Consider the following 25,698-nt stretch of genomic DNA (forward strand, 5'->3'; position numbering starts at 1 on the left):
AGGAAAGCATTATTTCTAGTGGCGGCCGCAGAGTATGGCAACATGGGAAATATTACAGATGGGAATTTGGCTCAAAGAGGCCTCGAGGTGGGGTGTTGGAAGGGGCTCTTGCACTTCCCATCCAGAAAGATGGCCTTAGCTTTGTGTGCATGCTTCTCCTCTGGTCTTTCCCTGTGTACTTTTTAAATTGTACTCAGTTGTTTTATTTATGTATTTCTGGGTTTGGAGGGTGGGGGTGTTGCTAGCCCTGGACACTTGGGTCTCACCAGTTTTCCTTCCCTTGGCTTCTCAAGTAGCTGGGATGACAGACACATGCCACTGTCAAACATTGTGTTCACTGTGCTGGAGTATCTAAATGACTTTACTGCTCCTCAGACCACAGTTCATGATTTTTTGGCTAAGACAGAGAAAAAAAAAAAAACAATAATTTTTAGCTTCCACTGTACAGTTACAGTGGGCAGGACCCACTGTAACTTCCTAGGAAATTGGGGTGATTAGCAAGAAGAGTCCTGGGTCATGGGGTAGCTGCCAAAAGACAGTGGCTTTTAAGCTAATCTGTCCCCCTCCAGCTGCACATGAAACCCTTGCTTCACTCTCTGGTTCTGAGAGTTATCTGTTCTTCCGTCTGCTCTTGTTTTCTGCTTGTGGGCATTGACCGCTTGCCCTTTTCACATTTGTTCCTTTATTCTCTGGTTTATTCATTCTCTCATTGTTCTCTTCCCAGCAACGCTGCTTTCCTAACACTGCCGCAGCAAACCGTCACACACTTGGATGACCTTAAACAGTGTTCATTTCTCTTCTCAGCGTTTGAGTGGGGATGGGTTTTTTCTGGTGGCTCTTGGAGAAGATCATTCCTTGCCTCTTCCCAGATTCTGTTCATTCCCATCCATCTAACCTGTAGCCCCCACATTCCTCTCAGCTTCTTCTCTGTATGTCAGCTCCATATTTGCTTTGAGGCTCACCCTAACATGAGCTCAACTTAATGACGTCAGTGAAATAAGTTCCAAATAAGGTCGTGTTCTGTAGTGCCGGGTCATATGAGTTTGGAGGAGACACTGTTCAGCCTACAGCCCCGTCCCTCATGGTGTCAAGTATTGTCCCTTTTGCAGACGTGGCCCACCAGCCTTGAAACAAGGTTCTTGGGCGAAGATGATGGTTGTATCATTATCAGGTATTCAAGTATGAGCAGGAGGTACCTTCCTGTGCCTGCTTTTCTGGTCCCCTGTTAGGGTAGTTGTTTTCATGTGTCCCTGGTCTAGGGTTCTGCGTAAGGACACAGTCAGTAAACAGCTGGTCTTGTCATCTGTGCTCAAAGACAAGGACTGGTTCCAGTTGCCAGCCTCTGCCCTCCGCCCGCAGGCCCTGCCTCTGATAGGATTTCACACTGAGTCATGCATCAGCTGACCACCAGAATGCAGTGTGCCTTTGCCTTAGCAGGGGCAGCAGGTCAGTGGGTAAGGCCTACATCTGGAACAGAGATTTGCAGAAACCTACCAGGTGTTCAGCTGGATCGCCTGGAGCTCTGTCCCCAGCATTGGAATTCTATCCATGATGCCTTCTCCTTGGCTGTCAGCCTCGGTTCTCATAAATCTCCACAGAGAAATTGTTCCGACTTAGCTTGCACCCAATTTTTCAAATTGTTTCAGCTTTGTGGATGGGTTCCTAGATTTCTTCAATTTGATGACCTCCTGCAGCATGATCCTGGAAGGCGATGAGCTTGCTTTCTCTCGTGGGTGCAGGCGTGTGGGTGATAACCGGAAGCCTGCTTTCTGCGTAGGAAGAGGGAGGTGTAAGAATAAGTCCCAGGCACTGCACTATTGCTTGTGAGAGCAGACTCTCTAATTGCAGCTGCTTCCCAATGAGTGTCCACTCTGCAGCATACTGACTTGACATGCCTTTTAGCATGGATGTTAGTGTGTGTGTTGCTGAAGATGAACCCCAGACCCTGAGCATTCACTCTGCTACCAACTTAACTCCCAGTGTCTTGTGGTTACATCAGTGACTGCAGCTGCCACTGAGGCTGTCACTAAGTAATCAGCCCCCACTCTGCAACACCATCTTTTGTCCTGGAAGGCAGTACCTGCTCCTCGTTAATCCCTTTATCCCTTGTGAGGGTTTGTCTTCATTGTGAACTTGACAGGATTTGGACTCACTGAGGATGCAAGCTTCCTGGCTCATCTATGTGTTAGCCTCTGAGAATCCCAGCCCCGTCCTGATTATGTTAATTGATGTGGGAAGATACATTGTAATTGTGAACGGGGACCCTTCCAGGCAGGGGACCTGGGCCTGTATGAAATGGAGACCACAAGCCAAGTACCAGAATACTTTGTCACTCTCTGTGACATCTTGACTCCTCCACTGTGATGGACAATGTTCTCTGACTGGGGGCAGGTACACAGTCCTCCCCATTTAAGCGTTTTCTAGGGAGACTTATCACAGCAGCAGGAAAAGAAGCCAAGACAGGCTCCATTCTATCCTCATATCAGACCCCTGCCCAGCAGCCACAGCAGCCAGGTCAAGGTGCAGATCTGATGACTTCAGGTCAAGTCCAAGCTCCCAAGCACCGACGACTCCTAGGCTTTGTAGGGTCAGGCCCATGGCAACCCCTCTTCCTCACTATTTGTTGGGGGTTCTCAGACCCCCCTTCCTTCGAAAGCCATGTGCCTGTTCTTCTCTCCAGACTTTTGCATGGTCTGTTCCTATTTCCTGATGGCCACGCTTCGTTGACATGTCCCTCCCAGAAATCATGGTGGCATTGCCCTTTTCATTTCCTTTCCTTGATGGCTCTCTCCACCTGTGCTTACAGCATGCCTCTTTCTGCCACATGTACTTTCCCCCGTTGCCTGCCTTCTCTCCCAGTCTGTGTGTCTTGCCCACCACGGTGATCCTGAAATATGAAAATAGCATTCAGCAGGAATGGGGCTGGGACTAGAGAGAGGGAAGCTATTGGGCTTTTAGCTCAATAGCTATTAGCTATTAGCTTCCCCCCCCAAAAAAAAAAATTCTGCTGCTCTCTCTTCAGATTAAAATGGCACACAAAGAAAATGGGATTTAAAGGTTTAAAATACAAAACAAAATGGAATAGGAGTAATTGCTGTTTTGAGGAAGAAAGAGCCACATAGGATTTAGTGTGCAGTTCAGGTCTGGGTGGTAGGTTCCCTGGGGGCCTCTTCCTTAACCTCCTGTCTCTAACCAGTGTAGAGATTGCACCTTCTTTTGTGTTTCTGTGTGTTCATGTGTGAACATGTGTACTTGTTCATGCATCTGTGTGTGTGTGTAAATTCTCATGTCTGAGGACAACCTCAGCTGTTCTTCAATTGTCATCTCCTTGGTTCTATTTATTTTTATTTCTAACTATGTGGGGCTGCATGCGTGTGCATGCAGGCTTGTACACATGTGCACAGGTTCCTACGGAGGTTAGAGGTAATGGATCCCCTGGAGCCAGAGTTATAGAAGGGTGTAAGCCACTTGTAGGTGCTGGGAGCCGAACTTGGGTCCTCTGTAAAAGCAGCAGGTGTCCTTAAGCACTGAGCCATCTCTCCAGTCTCCACCTTGGTTCTTGAGACAAGATCTCAAATGGGTCTGGAACCTGCTAAAACGGGTGGGCTGATGCAGCAGCAAGCCCCAGGAATCCTCTTTTCTCTGCCTCCTCAGCAATGAGTTCACAAGTTGTCCTCAGCTTGTTTTCCTTACACGAGTCACTGAACTCAATTCCCACTGTCCACACTGTCACCCTAGCCCTGCTAAGCCTCCTCCTTAGTGCGAACCCTCCCTCCCTCTCACTGCCCTCAGTGGGCTGTGCTGAGCCTCTCTCTTCTCTGTCCTTTCTTCAGTTATCACAGTGAGCTAGTGTGTCAGAGAGATTACCAAAAATAGACCTGCTCCTACTCCGTGACGTCTGAGGAAGGACAGTCTTGGTCATCACTCGTCTTCTTGTGTCCGATTTAGCACCGATGTTTACCCGCTCACCCTTCAATGTGCCCATTGGTTGCGGACTGCATGGGAGACTCACGTAAATGTCATCACACTCCTGTCTGAAAAACATGATCTGAATGCTACGTTTTTACAGCACTAGTAAATAAGCTGAATTCTGAACATTTTTGAGTTTTAAAGCATTGAATCATACCAAATGCACACTAAAAAAAAAGAAAAAAAAGATTAAAAAATCTTTAATAGGGCTTTGGGATTACAGGCAATTCATTAAACACTAATTCCTTCAAAAGTGGCAATTTGTGCATGATATATATTAGCAATTTTCACTTCGCTGCAGTGTTTGGTTAAGTAATACCCTTTCCTAACCATCCTTCACAGAAAGAGTCTATTGAACGTTCTCAGTTGGGTTTTGCTGATGGTATTGTTCAGATGGAATTTTCTTTCTCTAAACCCCAAGCACATGGCAGTGAGAGGCAGAGAGAAGAAAAAACCGAAGGGAAGGAGGAGCTAGGACATGGGAACTGCCGTGGAGGACAATGAGGTGGCCTCTTAGGTGTTTGCTTTTCTTTAAGAGGAAGCTCATCTCTCTCTGTGTGTGTGGGTGGCTAAGGCATGTAGGTGTGTGTGCGCACACATGTGCGTGCCTTGTCTCCTGACCCCGGGTCCCTCATTGGCTGGGATCCACCCAGGAGGCCAGGCTAGTTACCAATGACACTCCCCCCCCACCTCCCGTCCCCAGCTAGGTTTCCACTTTCCTTGCCTCACCAGCACTGGGATTACAAGTGACCTCATCACACCTGCCGTTTTATGCGGGTGCTGTTGATAAACCTGGACATGCCAAGCACTTTACACATGAAACTAACTCCCTAGCCCCAGGGATCTTTATAGTATAAGTGGTATATTCACAGTAGTCCTGGGCCTTTTTAGGTAGTTTTAAAATCAGGTTGGGGATGTTTTATTCACTCTGTGTTGCACTCTCTGAGGACTGTGTTATGGTCTGGCTTCTCCCTGTCCCCTGTGTCACTGTTCCTGGCCAATCCCAGTCTTTCCTGCTACCCATATTCCTTCACACTCTATCGCAGCCCCATCAGTCCCGCCAACACAATCTTACTATAAAATCACTGAGGAGAAAACCCAATTTTAGTTAGTCAGTTAGACAAAGGTATGAGTAGGTATTAGCTAGCCATTGCTCTGGGTTCTGGGGACACAGCACCCAGCAGTAGGCTGCATCCTCCCAGCTCCACCACAGTTGCTGTGGCCACGCCTCTGAAGTGGACTCTGTCTGAGATGGTCGCCTCTCCTCCGGTAATTTCCAGGTTGTTTTTCAGGCCTTGGTTTAAGTCCTCCACCCTCAGTGGAACCCTCTGCCAAGGCTGCAGCATCAGTTCCTTCTAGATCTCCTCGGCGCTTTTCCCACCCGCCGAGTACTGACTGGCCTTGCTGATTCGCTTTGGGCTTCATCAGTTTCATGTATCAGTTTCTCTTGCTGATTGCTTCTTCCAGTTCAGACTGTCTGTTTTACCCATCTCTGTATTCTAGCATGTGTGGTCCTGAAGGTGCCTAGGATATAACAAGCATTTGGCAGATATTTAAAATGATACATCTTTTAAGTTTTTACAGATTTATTGTTTTTAAGTTATTTCTGTATGTGTGTCTTTGTCTGTTTATATACATGTGAGTGCCAGTGCCTGCAGAGACCAGAGGCATCAAGTCCCCCAGGAGCTAGTTACAGTTGTGAGTCACCTGACTGGGTGCTAGGAATCAAACTCCAGTATTCAAAAACAGTACATGCACCTAACAGCTAAGCCACTGTTGAAGCCTAAACCAATATTTACTCAGATGGTGTATTTGTTGCTTTTTTTTAAAAAAAAATGTGTTTTCTTCTTTTCTATATTTGACAGGTTTTTTTTTTTTTTTTTTTTTTTTTTTTTGCTTTGCTTTGTTTTGGGTTTTTTGTTTTTTATTTGAGACAGGGTTTCCTGTGTAGCATTGGCTGTCCTGGACTCATTTTGTAGACCAAGCTGGCCTTGAACTCACAGAGATGGGCAATGACTCTACCTCCCCAAGTGCTGGGATTACAGGCCTGTGACACCATGCCTGGCCTTTGATGGTTTTATACATACAGAGAGAGTGTATCTGTGTCCTCCTGCACACACACTCCTGCCACTGCTTTTCTTCTTTATATATCCTTCTATATCCTCATCTTTGTTTGTTTTGTGCCCCACTGTCTTTAACCAGAGTCATCTGCATGACAGCAGGCTTGGAACTGTCCACTGGAGTCTGATGGGCTCATTGTTGGGCACACAACTGAAGACAGTGACCATCTCTCTACCAAAATCCTTCAGCAGCAGCATTTTGACAGGGGTTGGAGGTAGGGTATGATCAACTTCCACAATGACTGTTAACGCAAGTCCCATGTAAGCCCAGGGCGCTCTAAACAGCTGCTGTGAGAGCATGTTTCTAAAGGCAGTGGCACAGAGAAACCAAGCTGTAACTACTGGAAGCTTCCTTCCTGCTGACTAGTCTTCATGATGCTCTGTGGGCTGCTAGGGAGGAAAAGGCACCAGTGGTCTTACTCACCTGTAAACTCTCCAAACTACAATGCTAAGCTGGCAAGGTATACCAACTGATACAATAGTGGCACAACTGTTCGGGGGCAACCAACTGCTCCCAACTTGGATTTGAGGTACAAAAGAGAATACGTATATTGTTCCTTTCCTTGTTGTTGTGAGAAATTGCCTGATGAAAGAAACTTTAGGAAGGAAAGGTTTGTTTGGGCTCAAAGTTGGATGTTACAGTCCATCATCACAGAGAAGCCATGGGGCAGGAGATTGAGGCAGAAGGTCATGTTATGTCCAAAGTCAGGAACCAGAGAGATTTGTGGTACTTAGTTCACTTTTTTGTTTTTACTCAAATATTGCAGTCTGGAATGGTGCTCTCTGCACTTCAGCTGGGTCTTCCCTCTTCAGTTAAACCTTTCTGGAAACACTCTCACAGAGACAGATGGAGGCTTGTTTCCATGGTAATTGTACATCCAGTGAAGTTGACAGTGATACATGTGTTGTTGTAGCGTAGGGTATTTTCTGGTTTTCTTTCTGTCTAATAGTGGCGTTCTCAGCTTCATCCATGTCGCCGAGCCTCCTCTTCCTAGCTCTATAGAACAGAGGCATCATCATAGTCTAGACCAGGTCTCCCTTATCTGATTGTTTTCTTATGCTGAGCAAGTGCTGTACCACTGAGCCACACTCCCAGGCCCCCCTGATCCCTAGGCTGTATTTAATTTGCTCATTTCTAACAATGGCATATTAATTACTGCTCCTGTCACTGTGCAGGACACCTGACAGAAGCGATATGCGGAGGATTTATTTAGGGTTTTCAGTTCAGGGTGTATGGTCCTAGTGGCATCTGGCTACAGTGGCCACTGTAAGCACAGATGTCCACTGGATGCAGGCCTTCCAGTTCTGACATCGGGACCCACTCTCTCCAGGGAGGCCCTACCTCCTAAGGGTCCTGCTGTCTCCAAAACTACACCACCAACTGGGGAACAGTTGGTATTGTTGAATACCAACTGGAACAGTTGAATCTAGAGATTCAATACTAAACACATGGGGGACACGTCATGTTTAAACCGTAACACTTTTTGTTATGCATTTTAGATTTTTACAGCAATTAAAGCTCTGCCCCTTTCCATATTTTACCCACTGGTCTCCCAGCATTAGATTCTCAAGTTATGTAGAGGAACCACATTTAAGTATAAGTTGTGCTATATAGGTATCCAAATAATTAGTTCTGTTTTGAGCTTCTGTGGTTCTCAAGGTTTTATTCAATCATATCAGGCTTCTTTCTCCTGCTTCTGCCCCTCCTCCTTCACCACCACTCCCTCTTCTTCCTCCTTTTTGGTTAGAAATACATTTATTATTATTATTTTACAATTTATTCATGTTACAGCCCGATTCTAATCCCCTCATCTCCTCTCAGTCCCACCCTCCTTTCCCTCTTTCCCCCATCCCTCTCCCCTGGTCCTCAAAAACGGGGAGCCCTCCTCCCCTACCATCTGACCCCAGCCTATCAAGACTCATCAGGACTGCTTGCATCACCTTCCTCTGTGGCTTGGCTAGGCTGCTCCACCAGGGAGAAGTGATCAAAGAACAGGCAATAGAGTCCATGTCAAATATAGGCCCTGCTCCCCTTACTAGTAAACCCACATGAAGATTGAGCTGCCCATGGACTATATCTGAGCAGGGAGTCTAGGTCCTCTCTATGCATGGTCCTTGGTTGGTGCATTAGTCTCTGCAGGAACCCCTGGGCTCAGATTTTTTTGGCTTTGTTGGTCTGCCTGTGGAGCTCCTGTGGCCTCTGGTTCCTTCTATCCCCTTACTCTTCCATAACACTCTCTGCACTCTGCCTAAAGTTTGGCTGTAAGTCTTAGCATCTATCTGTTTTGATCCCCTGCTGGAGTCTTTCAGAGGACATCTATGGTAGGCTCCAGTCCTGTTTCCTCTCTTCAACTGCTTCTGGTGTCTATTCTATTTTCCCTTCTGAATGAAAATTAAACATCCTTCCTAGGATCTTGTTATTTAGCTTCTTTAGGTCTAGGGATTGTAGTATGGTTATCCTATATTATACAGCTAATATCAGCTTATTAGTGAGTATATACCATGTGTGTCTTTCTGTTGATGGGTTACCTCACTCAGGATGATCTTTTCTAGTTCTATCCATCTGCTTGCAAATTTTATGATTTTCTTTATTTTAATTGCTGAGTGGTATTCCATTGTGTGTATACCCTAATTTCTGTATCTACTCTTTGGTTGAGGGACATGTAGGTTGTTTCCAGATTCTGGCTATTATGAAAAAAATCTCCTATGAACAGAGTTGAGCAAATGTCCTTATTGTATGGTGGAGCATCTTTCGGGTATATGCCCAGGAGTGGTATAGCAGGCTCTTGAGGAAGCACCATTCCCAATTTTCTGAGAAAGTGCCAGATTAATGTCTTTCTCCTTCTTTTGGTGGGAGATGGACAGGGGCATTGTTTTCTTTAAACTTCATACAAACGATTGTTTTGACAGGAAAACAACAGTCCTCATTCTGATTGGCATCACATTTGAAGTCAAAGTCACAGCTACCATTATGAAGACCGCCCTCATTTCCCCTTGATCAATTTAACATGACTGTTTCTTGGAGACACCACCCATGTAAAATACATCAATGTGAGTGACAAGCCACACTCATTGGCTTCTTTTTTTGCTTGGCCTTTTGATATAACTCATCCACTGTCATAGCAAGGATTTTGGTGGCCAGCCTGTGGTCTGAATGGTACCTCACGGAGCAGTTTGTAACTGCAGAAGCTGAACTGGTCCAGCTAAATGGATGGGTTGTAAACCAATTGTTTCTGTGTCACACCATCGTGTCCAGAATCCACAGAAATTGATAGCATCTTTTAGCCTCAGAATCTAGAGATTCAATTTACTCTATAGCTCACTTAGAAAAGACAGGGGAAAAATAATGCCAAATCACTGGGGAAATAGAATCTCCCTCCAATCTGGAAAGAACTAGACAATATTATTTAATCTATTTCGCCTCATTCTTTTTTTATACCCACAAAAGAGAATTGTCTCATTTTACTCCCCACAACGACTCTTGGAGGGAAGCTGTTTTCTGTGACTTCTGTCCCCACTCCCAATATTATATACATATAAGAGAAAGTTCTGAGCGATGCCCTCCTACTTCCGCAGATGCTCTCTCTGTCCTGTGCATAGCTTGGGAAGACTCGAGGCTCTCAACTCTCAATCGCTCACACGTCGTTTTCACCACTGGGGATTCGACCCAGGCCGTCAAAATATTAGGCAAGCATGTTCTACCACCAAGCCACACCCAGCTCCATTAATCTCCTTATTGAGCACTTACTAAATGATGGACTCTGTGCTGGGCCTCGGGAAGCAGTTACACAGAATAGCACAGCAGCACTCCAGGCTGGTGGGCTAGTGGGGAGCCAGATAAAATGATTTCAAAGGCACCAAAGTGCATTTAGAAGGATTAATAGGAAAGATTGTGATATATGTTGAAGGTTGGAGGTCTATTTGTGTCTCTATCATTATGCATAATAATGTCAAGTATGGAGAGACCAAAAGGAGAAATAAAGTCAAGGATGGCCAGATGGTGACCAGGAAGGTAGTTTTGAGAGGCTGTGTTTCTCCCCTCAGGGGAGGGGTGTGCACAGGAGTGTGCATGAGGAGGTCTGAGGGAGACACTGACTGGCTTCCTTGACTGCCCTCCACCTTCTTTATCGAATGTAAAACTCAGGTCCTTGAATAGTCTAGATCCTCCCTGCTCCCTGACAGCCCCCTGTCTCTGCCTCCCGAGTTCCAGAATTACAGGCAAGTTGCCATGCCTCCTGGCATTTATGTGGATGTTGGGGGTCAAAACTGGAGCCCTTGTGCCTGCATGGTACTCACTTTATCCCCTGAGCCATTTCCCAGCCTATGAAAGGACTTAAATGAAGGACGCAAGCAAAGACTAGAATCCTGAAGTGCTAGGAGTGAGCAAGCGGAGAACCTTCCAGATTGAAGAGCAGCAAAATATAAGGCCTTAAAGGTTATGTGGGGATACAGGTAGGAGTGGTGTGAACCCCAGGCATACCAAGTGTGTGGGAGGACACACACGTGTGTGCATGCGGGTGTGTGTGCTTGTGTGTGTGTGTGTGTATGTGTTTGGAGGAAATCCAAGTTTCCTAGTGATTGGTTAGCCCGGCAGTTTGCCTTTCTGAAGAAGCAGAGCACTTTCTGTGACTACTGCTAAGAGCCCAGCGGGTGTTAGGCCTTCAAGAGCTCTGCACTTCTTCCCTGGCCTTCACTGCCTCAGACACTGCAGTGTGTCCATCTGAATCCCAAACCAGGACTCTGCCCCAGCCCATCCCACTCTGCCCTGGCCCTCTTGTCCTGATTTCTCCTAGCCTCCCCCATTCTTTTGCTTCTATCTGGAATTCATGCCTTTGACTGGTTCTTCAGGTCACCGGGAGAGCCTCTCATTTACCTGGCTCACACTTATAGCTGAAACCCCACTGTCCAGTTCATATGGAAGCTGTCTCTTCTCCCAGGTCTTGGGGCCAGAAGCAGGGTTCCTATTATTCTCATCTTACCTTTCAGTTGAAGCTGTCTTTGAGACTCCCGAGCCTGTAGAGCACTTTTGCTTTATTCAGTAGGCAATGGTTGTAATAAATGGCTGCTGACGTCCTTAGGTGAAGTCTCATTCCTTGCATGTAGCCCCTTGTGGGTGAGTCAGGGAGGCGCAGATGGGGCTCTGGTCCACGTACCTTATGCCACCCGGGTCCTTTGACTCCTCTCAGCTGGAGTTTCCTAGGATCTTAGAATTCTCCATTGGGTCTTCTGAGATTGGCCTACAGACTGTAGAAGAGTGACAGCCAGGAGGATTTAGTGAGAGAGTCAGACACTAAGCCTAGAAAGCTTCCATAGCTCTCTCTTTGCCCACATTCCTATTGGCTATGTTGGAGTCGCATGGCTCACTCCACTGCAGGGAATCCTGGGAAGTGCCCTGGAGGAATAGGAAGCTGAATGTGAGGAGCACATAGTGGTCCCAGCAATGCTGACCACTTCCTAGGGCAGTTCCTGATATCCTTGCTTGTGGCCACTCTTGAGCCATTGTCTTAATTCAGACATGAACTTCAGTATCAGATTCTCTGGCCTCGGCGCCCAGTATTTCCGTGATTCATGTTACTTCTCTTCCCCTGTTTTGGACATTTTCTTATAGTGGTCACATTTCCTTTCTTTGGCTTCTTTCCTGTATTTCTCCATCTTCTGGATTATTCTCTTCCAGAACCTTCCCTTCCTTCTGTTTATCCTTTGACCTCATCATCCCTATACTCTGCTTTTTTCTTAACTGGAGCTCCCAAAGCATGATGAGAAAGACTATGGCCCACGAGGCCCTCCTCTGCCAGGGTCTTGGGACTTGGCAGCCCTTTCTCTTTTAGATTCTTCAGAGATTTGTCAAACTTTTTATGCTCCCCTTTGGCCTTCATCCTCCTGTCATTTCCTCTTCTTTCCCTTGAAATTTGTGCCAGGAGAGGATACTCTTTGCTGTCACCCAGCTCCACGCTGAAGCTCCGAGGGTATTTGCTGTGATCAGCTGTTCGTTTCTTTCCCAGTTGGCAGCATCTTGCCAGTATCTTTTGGGGTGTCCTCTCCCTTAGTTGGCCACTCACTTAGGAGCCCCTGTGCCTCCTTCCTCCATCATTTCTTTATCTTTTCACTTCTGTTGACTTCTTTCCTGGTTATCTCACTCACGCTCACAGTTCTCTTTAACCCCTGGCATGAGGTTTCCAAGTCCATTGGCCATGAGTGCCAGAATCAAAGTCCCTACCCATTCTGAATCTCTTTACGCATTTCCCCAACAGCCATTTGTATTCAGTGGTTCTAAAATGGAGAACACTGATATATCTCCTTTTCCCCAACCTCTGCTTTCTCTATCTCTTTTATTGCTCATATCAGGAAGAATTTAATGGAACCAAATTTACTCGGCCTCTCTAGCCTGAAGCCTCAGCACCATTTATCTCTCTCTTTTCTCTAATCCTCAAATCCACTTAGTTTGCCATGCTCTGCTCATTCTGCTTCACAAATACTTCACAAATGTGTGCTTACTGCGACTGCGGAATCCTGCATCACAACTTGCCCGCGCCATCTATCTGCCTGCTCCCCGCCTTCCTGCCTCTGGGATCTTGTAATCGTTCACCCACCTCCCTCTCTGTGTTCACACCAGGTCAGACTCACAGGGCACCCAAGCCATGCTGACCAATACGGCACCTGATTCCCTCGTGCAAATCAAATCTGCTCCCACAAGATAGCTGAAGACAAAATGAAAAACAACCCCAGTGCCATGAAAATGACTCTTTGTAGCACAGGATAAAATGATAGGTGACAATATCATAGGTGGGTTATGAAGGAGATGAATCTTAAATAACTTAGGAGGGAGCAGAAATTATGTGCTGTTGAATGTTGCTCGGTGACAGAAAGGTCTCTTGTGAGGGGAACGCCAGCATCCAAGAGGCAGAGATTGGAGAACATTGCTTTGTGAGACCAGTAAATGAGCAAAAGGAACACTTCTGATTGGCACAGCTCATACAATATTTCATGCATGTGGAATGGTGTCAGCTTATCATTATCAGTCAACATTTGGGTGTTGACACCATTTTTTTGTCTTCAAAAATGTATGTACTGTGTTGGAGAGTGCTCTCCTTTTCAGTGTGAAGAACAGACTTTTGCTTCATAATCAGAGTCAGTGTGTATCTGGGCAATAGCAAAGATTATTAGAATTTTGTTTGACCACTAGGGTTCCTCGTGATCAATGTGTTTGATCACTATAACATCATGTCTCTGCAACCTGCCACTTCCAGTCACTACTGATTTTGAGTGAAACGCTCTTAGAGCTGAAGTGTGGACTCTGAGAAGACCATAACTGCTCAGAACTATGTTTATTTAGAGCAAAGAAGGTTCCAGGAGGCTTGGTCATCAATCCTAGCAACCACCTGTAAGTGTCATGAACCCCCAGCGTCAGGTAATGTCCGGATCCGAGATCCTGGGGACCTGTTACGTGACTTCATTTAGATTCACCAAGCGTCCTGGGTTGAAATCACACAGAGTTCTACATGGCTCTCAGTGCTGTGGCCAGTACCCAAGCATACAGGTAATAAACTTTAGGCCTGTGCACGCCTTAGAATTTAATAGCATTTAAAAATGTAGGAAAACGGAAGTTTAGACTCAGGGCCCACAGTAACCATATGGCAGAAATGAAGTGTTCCAAAGCACATCCGTGCCTCAGTCTTTAGTTATCTGTTAAAACAGTGGACCCCCGAAATTGGAATTTCCCCAAGAATCACTTGCTGAGAGAAGAAAAAGACTGAAGCCTGGTGCCAGCCAGAGGAGGGGCTTGTCTGCTGAAAAGAGATCTCACACAGTTCTGACAATCTGTTAGTCCAACTCGCATGAGAGACTGGAGCAGAGACACCAGTGGGTGATGGGCAGGACCACACGTGGACCACGTGGCTTAGTTAGGCACATCTCTTGCCTTCTGTGTAAACTTAAACCTCCGCTTAGAGCCCTGAAGGTGGAATGGGGGGCGGCGCCGCTGGACCTCTTTGTAATTCTTCCCAATGTGGCCACGTGGAATCCGTCTCCCTCCAGCCTTTAATGCTGTGTGCTTGTTTAATTGTCTCGTTGAGGGTGGGACGCTGAGCCTGGCCTGCTACAGGGCTTCCAGGGCTCAGACTCTAACCCTAAGCACGCCAAGGACAGGAAGACGTTCAGCCATGCCCCCACCTGATGCACCAGGGCTTCATTCCCGGGTCCTGGATATACGTCCTGATTAGTAAGATTTTTCAGAGGAAGTTTTCAGTTCCTGAAACATTGCTGGGAAGCAAAATGCAAAAAAAAAAAAAAAGGGGGGGGGCTTTTCTTTTTTAGAAACAGTGATTGGAGTGTGAGGGAAATGGGGTTTCCAAGGCAGGCCGGGAGCAACTGGGGAAGGTTTCGTCTCTAAACTCCCACTCAAAAATCGAGAGATACGGAAACATCCAGGGTAGCAGCACAAGCTTGCAGTTAGCTCCTAGCTTTGTGTTCCGTGAACGCAGGAAGGACAGACGCAAGCTCTGCTCGGTGGAGCTGGTATTTTTAATGACCGATTTTTTTCCCTCCCCTATTCTATATTTGCCGTAATCTGGCAAGCACGCACACAAATAGCCACAATTTGTAAATTGTGCCTGACATATTTTCTGCTCTCTGAATTCCCCGAGTGCCTGCAGTATAATTAGAAATAAGCAATCTTTTACATCAGTAATAGGAAAAGGGACATGGTTTCCGCATGCAAATAAGACGTTACCTAAACAGAAAATTACAGCTGGGAAGCCGACTGTCGTCACAGAGGGGACTGTTGAAGGCGGTGGCGACGGTTGCCAGCTTTGCACATGACATTTCCCTCTGATGTCTAGTCACCTGCTGAGTGCACAGGTGGGGGGGGCTCGGATGATGCAAGACCCTGCAGAGAAAGCTCTGGGCTTCTTTGGTGAGGCTGAGATTGTGGAGAACAGACCCACTAGTGGTTTCCTCAGCCTTATTGCACAGGGTGTGTGTGTGTGTGTGTGTGTGTGTGTGTGTGTGTGTGTGTGTACCTTAGGTATCATTCCTCAGGAGCTGTCTCCCTTGGTGGTTCTCTTACTTGTGCCATCAGCTGTGAGGAAGGGGGTCTTGGAGACCTGAAGACACAGAATACATGGAATAGCCACCTTTGGCCCTGGGAGGCTGTCCTGCTGAGGGAGTCTTATGGAAGCACTATGCAGCCCAGAGAGACTCAGGCCGGGCCTGACATGCTGGTACAGTGCTTTCCTTAAGCCCATTCATCTCCTTCGGGACAGATGCAGCTTAGATGGAGAGCTGACATCAGCGAGGCATGTGTGCAAGTATATGCCAGAGGGTGGTTGTAGTAAGATGGGAAATGAGGATAAAGGGATGATGAAGGTCAAAAAGTGGTCCATGCCAGTGGGACCAAAGACTGCCAGGATTGGGGAGTTGCTGGGAATATAGAATGCCAGCCATCAGGGATGATTTCTGCTTAAAGGTGGGGGTCAGTTTTGTTATTAATGGTGTCTATGGGGTGTAGTGTAGTGCACACTGCAGTGGCATTAATTCTAGCACTCCGGAGGCAGAGGTAGGTGGATCTAGATCCAGCCTGGTCTACACAGCAGGTTCCAGGCTAGCCAGGGATACCAGGGCTGCATAGTGAGATCCTGTCTCCAGTCAATCAGTTAATTGACCAGTAATCAGTCAATCAATCAATCAATAATCCCTTTGGGACTAACTGACTTAATGTATAGGACAATGCTATTAGAGGTTAGACAAGAAAAGAACCAAAACCGTAGATAGTTTAACTACATGATGTCTTACCAATTACGCTTAAATTATCAATGCATGGAAGAGGGGACAGGTGATTAAAAGAGGTGACCCTTTAGTTAGCATTAGTATGTGGCTGTTAAAAATAACAACAACAGCACTGACTGAATTCTTTCTGGGTTTGTTTAGACTAACAGCTTCATAAACCCAGCACTTGATTAGAATAAACAGGAACCCAAGTGAAGTATGCAATAAACACTGACATCCCAGGAGTGACAGCAAGCTGTTTAGTCTGAAGGTAGAGAGGACACTGCCTGAAAATGCAGGAAAAATCTAGATGCTGGTTTTAGAATTCAAATGTGGTCCTGGGAAATCTCTTCCATTTCAGTAACCCCGAGTATCATTCAGAGGCCGTAGGTGCTGAGTGTGGATTTCTGTGTTCTTGTGGCATTCTGGAGACACCCCTTTCACCTGTCAGTCAAGTGCAAAGCCCCTTTACAGGCTTCCTAAGGTAATGAGAGACTTCAAGAAAGACAGGGATCCTTCTGCAGCAAGAAAACCCTGCTATAATGATTGCTATTTCTACACATGTGATACACCTGCCACAATTCATTTTTCTTTCCCAAATGAACTGTAGGACCCCTTTGGTCCAAGAAAAATCTATTATTATACTGACCAGGATTCTGTTAAGATTATTAATTTGAAAGGAATTGCTAGCTCTCTGGTTTTGAGCCATTCTCCACAGAGACTGGTGTCATGTATTTCTCATTTGATATTTTAATTTGTCTCACGCTTTCGTTGTTTGTTGAATTCTAATGGCCGCAAGTGATAGCAGGCCTTTGCCGCTTACATATCATGTGGCAACCAGAGTCTGTTCATTAAGACACTGAACATAACTGCTTGGAGTTAAAGGCCACTTGACTAATGCCAAGCAAGATCCAGTCCCCAGATGGTGTGACTGCTTCCTTGCCATGAACCTCAAGGCTGAGGACAGACTTTGTTGCACGAAACCAACAGCTGAATGAAGTCGCTTGCTGAATGAAGTCTTGCTTACAGGGCTTGTTGGTGTTTTACTTTACATCTCTGTTGCTGTCATAAATACCATGACCAAATTCAACCTCGGGGAGGAAAGGATTTACCTGGCTTACACTTCCACACCATAGTCCATCATCGACAGAAGTCTAGGCAGCCGCGAAGGAGGGCTGCTTCCTGGCTTGCTCTTCCTGGCTTGCTTTCTTATTCAGCCCAGGATCACTCGCCTAGAGGTGGCATAGTTGACAGGGGCCTGGGCCCTCTCACATCTATCATTAATGATTAATCAAGAAAATGCCTCGTAGACAGGCTCACAGATTGATCTGATGGCTGCAATTCCTCAGCTGAGGTCCCTTCTTCCCAGGGGTCTTTAGTTTGTGTCAACCTGATAGAAACTAGCCAACATAATGATTATCTACATATTTAAACCCAAGGATCTGAGCCACAGCTTTGTGCAATGGTCCCTCTACAACTGTAAGTTCTGTATTTGGAGAACTAAGCACGAATAGAGAGTGTCTGAAATGCCGTATGAGTGCTGGACCTGTGTGAAAGGTTTTTGTCTTTATTCTCTAAGCCCTGCAGTGTAACTGCTTACATATCGTGTGTACTGTGTTGTGCAAATCATTCAGGCTTGACGTCTCCAGGAGGGCATACATCGGTTATATGTGAATTTTATGTGAGGTTAGACACAGTTCCCTTAGGATTCAGAAGGACTGTCCCGCAGTGAGGGAAACTGAGTCCTTGTTGGGAATGCAATGTAAAATACACTGGAACAACTCGGTAACTCACAGGCTAACATGGCAGGGACTGGAAGGACCCAGGAAAAAGCCTCATCTGTGTTAAAGACCTACAGAGTCGACTGGCTGATTAGAATGCCATGACTGCGGTGGCTGGGCTGTTTGTTGCCGGTTCAGAGCCAAATTACTTTGGGTAGTTTTTAGCTCCTTAGATACTGTTGCTCACTCCTATGTGTGCACCAACATCCTGTGACTGCCAGGGAAAACATCTATAGAATGCGCATGCAGCCCCTTTAACGTCCACTAATCCCAAGGCTAAGCATGTCGTCAGGTAACTTCCAAGCCTATCGCAGTGGTTTCTGTTTTGCTATAACCTACTGACCTGGTGTTCCACCGATGCATTTAAAACGAAACTGTGATTTAGGATGAAGGAGAAGGCTCAGTTGGTAAAGTGCTTGCTTGTAAGCATGAAGGTCTGAGGACCCCAGAACCACATACAAGGCTAAGTGAGGTGGCATGTGTCTAAAATCCTAGAGATGATGAGGTGGAAGGCAGAGACAGGGAGAGCTCTGGGGGCCAGCTAGCCTGGACTACATGGTGAAGCTCCAGGCCAAAGAGAAACCATGCCTCTATGGGTTTTGTTGTTGTTGTTGGATTGTTGATTTTTCAAGACAGGGTTTCTCTCTCCTAGAACTCTCTATGTAGACCAGGCTGACCTCAAACTCAGAGATCCGCCTGCCTCTGCCTCCTGAGTGCTGGGATCAAAGGTGTGCACCACTACCCTGTTTGAGAAACCCTGGTCTTAAACAGAAAGTAGAAGGTATCCAAAGACCAATAGATGAAATTCTCCATTAATGTCTCTATACATGCACACATGGTCCATCACCCACAGTGGCCTCTCTACAAGTATGTACATTTATATAATCCCAAAACGAAAAGCATGAATTTATGACTTTCTTTGATCTGTTGCCATAATAAAACAAAAACAAACAAGCAAAAAACTTCATGAAACTGTTGTCATATTGGGCTGTGGTTTTGAGAGTAACCCAAATCCATGTTCCTGGGCCATGATAACTCACATTTGGCTCAAGAATAAACTATGTCTTACTCTGTTTGGGGTGAGACTGTGTTTTTGGGTTGACAGTTGCTCATGGCTGTCAGCAGTATCGTGCTGGTGGTTTGAGTCAAACTGTAGGGTAGACCAGCAGGACCACTCAAGGCCACTGTGGTTTGTTCCAACTGATCCTCCTTTTTATGGCCGGGATCACTCTCTGAAAACTATTTGGGCCCAATAGGAGGCCATACTTTATAGTCCTCCAACTCTCTAACATAAAGATGGCCCTTTCTTTCACCGTAAGTGACTGGGAACATCCATTGGCTGTCCTCGTAAGTCTCCACTGGGCAAGTTTTTTTGATGAAGCCAATTATGTGTGTGTGGGGGGCAGTATGTACATGCATGAGTGTGGTGCCCACAGTAGCCAGAGGCAGCAGTGGATCCCTGGGGCTGGAGTTGCAGGCAGATGTGAGTCACCTCAGGTGGGTGTTAGGAACCGAACTCGGGTATTCTGCAAGAGCAGCATGCACTCGTAACCCTGAGCCCCCTCTCCAGCTGTAGAACATTTTGAAATTGGCCATTTCACTCTTATAACCTGATAGAGTTATTGGCCTATCAGATTATCTCAATCAAGTGATACAACCAGCTCACTTGCTCAGTACCTCCCTCAGCCAGAAGAATAAAGCACAGAATTCAGACCCTGTTCCAAGATGCCCTCTGGTTCGTGGCCAGCTCCTGCCCCCATGAGCCTTTGAGACACTTTGGGGTGAATGAGGCCTGACTATCATCCTTTGCATATCCTCCAGGAATGCTCCCCAGCTGGCCCAGTCACTAAGATGGTGACGTGAAGGGTCATCTCCGAGATTTCCAGCCAAATTTTTATCAGCAGCCCTGCTGAGGGACTTGGAAAAGATTAGAAGAGAAGTGGTATGAGGAAAATAGAGCCAGTGCAGACAGCTAGAAAATGCCCCAGCCTGCAAGGGCAGGTGGGCTAGAGTAGGCATTAACAGTGTTGCATCGCTCTGCTCAGCTAGCTATTCCTCTGGGCTCGTGCAGCCTTTAGTCTCCTGCTGCTGTGATTCCACTGAGCCAGTCCAGCTACAAGTCATGGGGGCTGCAGAGGAGCCGTCTTCATAATTCCCCAGAGTCACCCTCCGCTTCGAGCAGGCTGTGAGCTCTTTCATCACCCTGCCTAAGCCAGACCTTACTTAGGTCCTGGAGGCTCATTAGAGTTTCAGATGAAACTCAGGCTACTGGATTAAACAGTTGCACAAAACAGCGAGCATGAATAAAACAGCCGAGCTGGCTGACTTAATCACAGGCTTAGAAGACTTCTGTGTACAGCTGCAGCTCTAGGGGGCTACAGCTGTAGCCCCTACAGCACTCAAGGCATGTATGAAATTAACCAGACCCTGTGGCATTTTGAGAGTTTAGGAAAATTGTCCCAGTCATCATGATCCATGAGTGCAGTAAATTTACTGAGGTATATCATTTAAACACCATAAAATTTAAACACTTTAAAAAGATTTTAAAGTATGTTCTCTCTGTGGGTGTATGTGTGTGACTACGGGTGCCCAATGGTCGGTCTTGTTGGAGCTGGAGTTATAGGCGGTTGTGAGCCACCTAACAGAGGTGCTGGGAATGAAACTCAGGTCCTCTGCAAGAACAGTCCATGGGCTTAACTGCTGAGCATGTGCCACTACATCCAAGTCATTACAATTTTTGTTAATTTGATGTACGTGACAGTTTTGCGGGCGTGGATGGCTATGCACCATGTGCATGCAGTGCCAGGAGAGGCCAGAAGAGGGCATCAGAGTCTGGAACTAGAGTTGTAGATAGTGGTGAGCTGTCATTTGAGTGTGGAGAATTGTACCCGGGTCCTCTGGAAATGACGCCAGCATTCCTAACTCCTGAGCCATCTCTCCAGCCCCTACTCCCAACTTTGTGTATGGGCACTGGAAGAGAACCCATCCGCCCGGCTCCCATGGCCAGACCTCTACCAACCAGGCTGTCTTCCGGCCCCTCTCCCACAGTGTGTGATCAGACATCCAGAGGAACCACAGATGAGACTGCCATGGTTCAGAACTGTGTTTTAAAGCCCTGGCTATAAAACCACCATTTCAGACAGCTGTTTGATCACCCCTGTCTTTTATCATACCCTCCCGTCTTCTTCCGGCTTCAGTAGCTGCACGAACAAGTACAAACTGCAGCTTGTCTAAATGTAGGTTAGTTTCTCACTGGATTTAGATGTCAGGTTTGAGGGGGAAATTGCAGAAAAGTATGAAGAGAATTTTTCATCGTTCAGATGTTGATAAAGATTTCCCAGATCAGTGATGGCTGAACACTCGCTCCATGTGAGGCGGGGGCTGGGAAGGTGGCTCAGTGGTGGGAGCCGCGGTGCACTTGCCACAGGCCCAGGCCTGTGCACGGCATCATGCAACTGTCTGTGCCTCCCATTCCAGGGGCTCCAGCGCTCCCTTCTGGCCTCCTCAGGTGCTGTGCACACATCGTGCAGTACAAACAGCCGCAAAACACACACGAAGTAACGAAATCCTCACAGGCTGAGGCGGGGTGGAAGGCCTCCTGGCTTGGAGCCCTCTTTGCTGCAGCTTCTTGCTTCTCCTCCTGGACCTCCTCGTCCTTTGGTTAGGGTTAAACCCAGGGTTGCCGACAGCCAGGGACTTGCACAAAATTGTTTGGAGGGTGTCCATGTGCATTTTCCAGATTCTCCAACATGCCCACACCCCGAGGAGGACACTGTGGCCCACACTGCAGGGAGAGGCTGCCGCAGCCATCTGTGACAGGTAAACTCTTCCCCACCCTCGGCGTCTCTCTGGTGTGAGGTCAGGCGCAGGGCCGTGTGGTCGTGCTCTCCTGAGAGGGTGGGACCTCAATGTCAGTGATACCGCGCGCACAGAGAGGTGAAGATGCCCAGACTGGACGGCGTTATGACAGCTCGTGCCGCCCAGTCGCTGCCCTTCAATCTCGAGTGTCACTTCCTCTCGTCATGAGAAGGAAAACCGTCCAGCGATCAGTGTCGAAGCTCGGGACATGGTGCAATGACTGTCAACTCCACGGTGCTATAGAGTCAGATCCACAGATCTAGACCCAAAGCAGGCACTCGTGTGTGTGCATGTGTGAGCGCATGTGTCCATACGTGAGTGTGTATGTGTGTGAGCGTGTGCATGTGTGCATCTGTGTGTGTGTGTACGCCTGTGTGTGAGTATGTGTCTGTGTGCCTGTGTATAAGTGCATGTGTGTTTGAGTGTTCGTGTGTGCATGTGAGTGTGTGTGTGTGTGTGTGTGTGTGTGTGTGTGTATGTGTAGGCTGGTGTTCAACATTGGGTGGCTTTCTGATTGCTGCTCACCTTATTATTTGAGACAGTGTCTCTCATTAGACCTGGAGATCACCCTAGAGCTCCACCTGTCCACCTATACCTGCCACACACACACACACACACACACACACACACATACACACACACTCACATATACACACATACACACACATACACACACACATGCACACACACACACACATGCACACACACACACGCACGCACACGGGCACGCACACCACCATATCTAGCTTTCCACGCACACGCATGCGCGCGCACACACACAGGCACACGGACCACCACATCTAGCTTCCTCAGAGGTCCTGGGAATCTGGAGTCAGGCCCTCTCGCGTGTGTGGCATGGCAGGCAGTGTACCAGATGAGCCGCCTCCCCAGCCCCCAGGTGCCCTTTTTATCAGCATAACTTAATTGTGCAAGAAAATGGGCTTCATTTTTTTGATAAATATATATATATGTATATATTGTGCTTTGTTCATATTCTCCTTGCTTCACTTTCTTGGCCCCCTCCCTCTTGCCACTGGTCCATTCCTCTTCCAAAGTAGTCCCTCTCCTACTTTAACGTCCTGTTTAAAAAATCTGGGCTTTGTGTAGGTGAGAAAACACACGGTGTTTGTCTTTCTGCATCTGGCTTATCATGTTTCCAACAGTGATTTCCAGCTCTATTATTTTTCTCTCATACAGCATGCTTTTATTCTCCATGGTGCAATAAAAAGGCATCCCATATCTATACCTCATTCTTTTTATCTACTTATCTTGGTGAATGGCTGATTCTGTGACTCGGCTACTGTGAATACTTCACCAATAAATGTTAGGTGGAGGCATCTTGATTGCACGCTGGCTTGAATTTCTTCAGATATTTACTCGGGAGTGATATAGCTGGGTCGTATGGTAATTCTGATTTTAGGGTTTCAGGAACCTCCATATTGATTTTAATGAAGCCCGAATGGGTTTAGATTCCCACCAGAGATGCTTAGCCTTTTCACCTCCTGGCGTCCTCGTGGCATTTGTTGTTTGTTTCTTGATGTCTAAGGAGGGAGACAGGGCATCTTCGGTGTAGCTGGGCTTTGTTGCTGCCGTCCTTTTATTGACACGGTCTCCCTCTGTAGTACAGGCTGGCCCAGAACTCACTGCGTAGCTTTGAAATGCCCTTGTGCTGCCTCAGCCTCTCAAACGGTGTGATGATAGGTCTGTGACAGCATGCTGGAACTCAGTAGTTTTGATTTGCAATTTCCTGATGGCTGAAGATGTTAAATGTGTTTCTCATCTATTCACCGGCCATTTGCACTTCTTCTGAGAACTGTCTCTTTAGCTCATTTGCCTTTTTATTGGCGTGACTGCTTATTTCCCGGGTCTATAACTTTTTTTTTAGATCATTGTATAATGTGGACATTAATCCCCTGTGAGGTGATTAGCTGGCGAATAGTGTTTCCTGTTGCGCAGGCTGGATCTTCACCCTGGCGGTTGTTTCTTTTGCTGTGCAAAGGACTTCATTTCATGCCATCTCACCTACCAGTTCTTACTGTTTCTTGAGCTAGTCGGAAGCTGTTGTCTGTGATTGCAGAGGCCCCTCTGTGTTTGCCTCTAGAAGGTTCAAAACACCAGGTCTTACACCGAGGCTTTTGATCCACTTTGAATTGATTTGCTCACAGGGTGCTGTGATTTGAAATGAGAAATGTCCACGTGTCCAGTGTCTGTGTCCGTGTGTCCCCCCATCCCACCCCACCCCAGAGACTCATACCTTTCTCCCAGGAGGAGCTGCTGTTTGCGAGGTTTAGGAGGTAGGTCTCTTCATGGTGAAAAATATACAAGAGCACAAATCCACTTTTATTCATTTACTTTTCATTGTTTTAAATCCGGGAAGGGTACAGCTTCACATGGACTCTGTGTCCCCTGGCCTTTGCAGGAAGGTTGCTTTGGAATTTGGCAGGAACCATGCCACTGTTTCCATGGGCCCAAGTCACTTTCCCAGGTCACTCTGGTTTTGTTTGGTTTGACTCCAGGAGTCACTGTATTGTTTTTTGTTTTATGCACATGAGCACATCTCTTGCCTAAGTAGAATTCAGTTTCATCTCGGGCATAAATACCTTCAATTTTAAGAAGAGCCGTGTGCTCTCTTTGGTTCTGGAGACCTCGCTTGTAGCCAGCAAAAATGTTCTTGCACCACAGCCTTCCAGACATGTTTGCTGCTTTTCCCAGCAGGGGGGAGTCTTGCTGGTTGAAGGTTTTCACTAGGGGTGGGCTCTGAGCAATCACAGCCTCGCTGTGTTCCCAGTCTGCTCGTCCTCTCTGCTTTGTGTCTGCTTTTGCAGATGTGACCTCCAGCCACATGCCACCATAGCCTCCCCCCCAAGATAGACTCCAAAATAAACTTTCCTCCAGAAGTCACTTCTGTTCATGGTGTTTTATCACAGCACCAATACACGGGTGAGACAAATGCCTCCATCTTAGACTTCCTCAAATAGCTATCTATTCTTCCCACACCATTTGTTGAAGACGCTGTTTTTTTGCCCATGCTTGTTTTTGACGTTTTGTCAGTGTTGGATGGCTGGAGCTGCAAGTGTTCGTCTCTGGGTCACCTGTCCTTCCATCATGCTGTATTCTGTTATTTGGAGTGCACTGTGTAGTTGAAGCCGGCTACTGTGTTTCCACCAGCATCACTCTTTTTATTTAACACTGCAGCAGTTATTCGGTGGATTTTCTGCCTTTTTGTGAGTTCTGGGATTCCCACCACCACCACCACCAATGTCTCTGAAGAATTGCCATTGGGATTTGGATGGAAATTGCATCAAATCCATAGATTGCCTTCAGTAATATCTCACTGCAAGAATATTATTTCTTCCAATCCATGAATATAGGAAGCCTTTCTATCTTTAAGAATCTTTTTCAGTTTCTTCCTTTAGTATTTTGTAGTTTTTCCTCATAGAACTCTTTGAACTCCATGGTCAGGTTTATTCTTAGTATTTAATTTTTAAAATTTATATACATTCTAAGGTTATTGTGTTTTCCTTATTTTGTTCTCAGATTTTTCAACCTTGGCATATAGAAAGCTGCTGATTTTACATGTTGATTTTGTATCATTCTTTGTTGAAAGCGTTTATTAGCTTTAAGAGTTCTCTGGCAAAGAACTTAGGGTCATGGTGACTGTATGTAATGATAACGCAGGGATTCTTAATAAATGGGATGGGAAATGTTTTAACTGTGAGATCCCTTTGCTCTGCCAATAGATGAAAGGACCCACTTAGGCCCTGACATTACCATGCTTTCATTTGTCTTCCAAAAAACATTTAAGGAGCAGCAGTACAAACCATTTAGGGCTCTAAGAACACTGAGGACAAACTGATTACTAAAGATGCCTGGAAATGAAGGCAGCCTTGTTTGCAGAGGAAGAACGCAGAAGTAACCGCTTCAGAGAGGTTTAGAAAAAGGGAATGAAAGTCACTAAAGTCAGGGAGAAAGAGACACCTATACCCAAACTACCTTGAAATACAACAAAGTGTCTAAGCTGCTATCCAAGGTGACATTCGAACTTTTGGCTGAGGGTCAAGCCATGGAGCCAGAGTGGCATTCCATGAGCTGTTCAGGGACGAGCGTTAGCAGTGATCTAGGATCCATGAGTCATTCTCGCATCTACATAAAACTGTTGGAAGAAACCGCTGCAGGCACTGGCACTGCCTCATCAGGAACATACAAGC

At 46.5% G+C, this 25,698-nt stretch overlaps 1 protein-coding gene and 1 pseudogene across 9 annotated transcripts in view; one reads left to right on the forward strand and one right to left on the reverse strand.

Annotated features, from left to right (window-relative positions):
* Positions 1-25,698, forward strand: part of Slc39a11 (solute carrier family 39 member 11) — a 389,328-nt gene that overhangs the window by 202,793 nt on the left and 160,837 nt on the right. The gene's annotated exons all lie outside the window — the stretch shown is intronic.
* On the reverse strand, positions 23,854-24,184 carry LOC110547412 (large ribosomal subunit protein eL33-like; annotated as a pseudogene).

This window comes from Meriones unguiculatus, chromosome 7, assembly GCF_030254825.1.
Source record: "Meriones unguiculatus strain TT.TT164.6M chromosome 7, Bangor_MerUng_6.1, whole genome shotgun sequence".
Lineage (NCBI taxonomy): Eukaryota > Metazoa > Chordata > Mammalia > Rodentia > Muridae > Meriones > Meriones unguiculatus.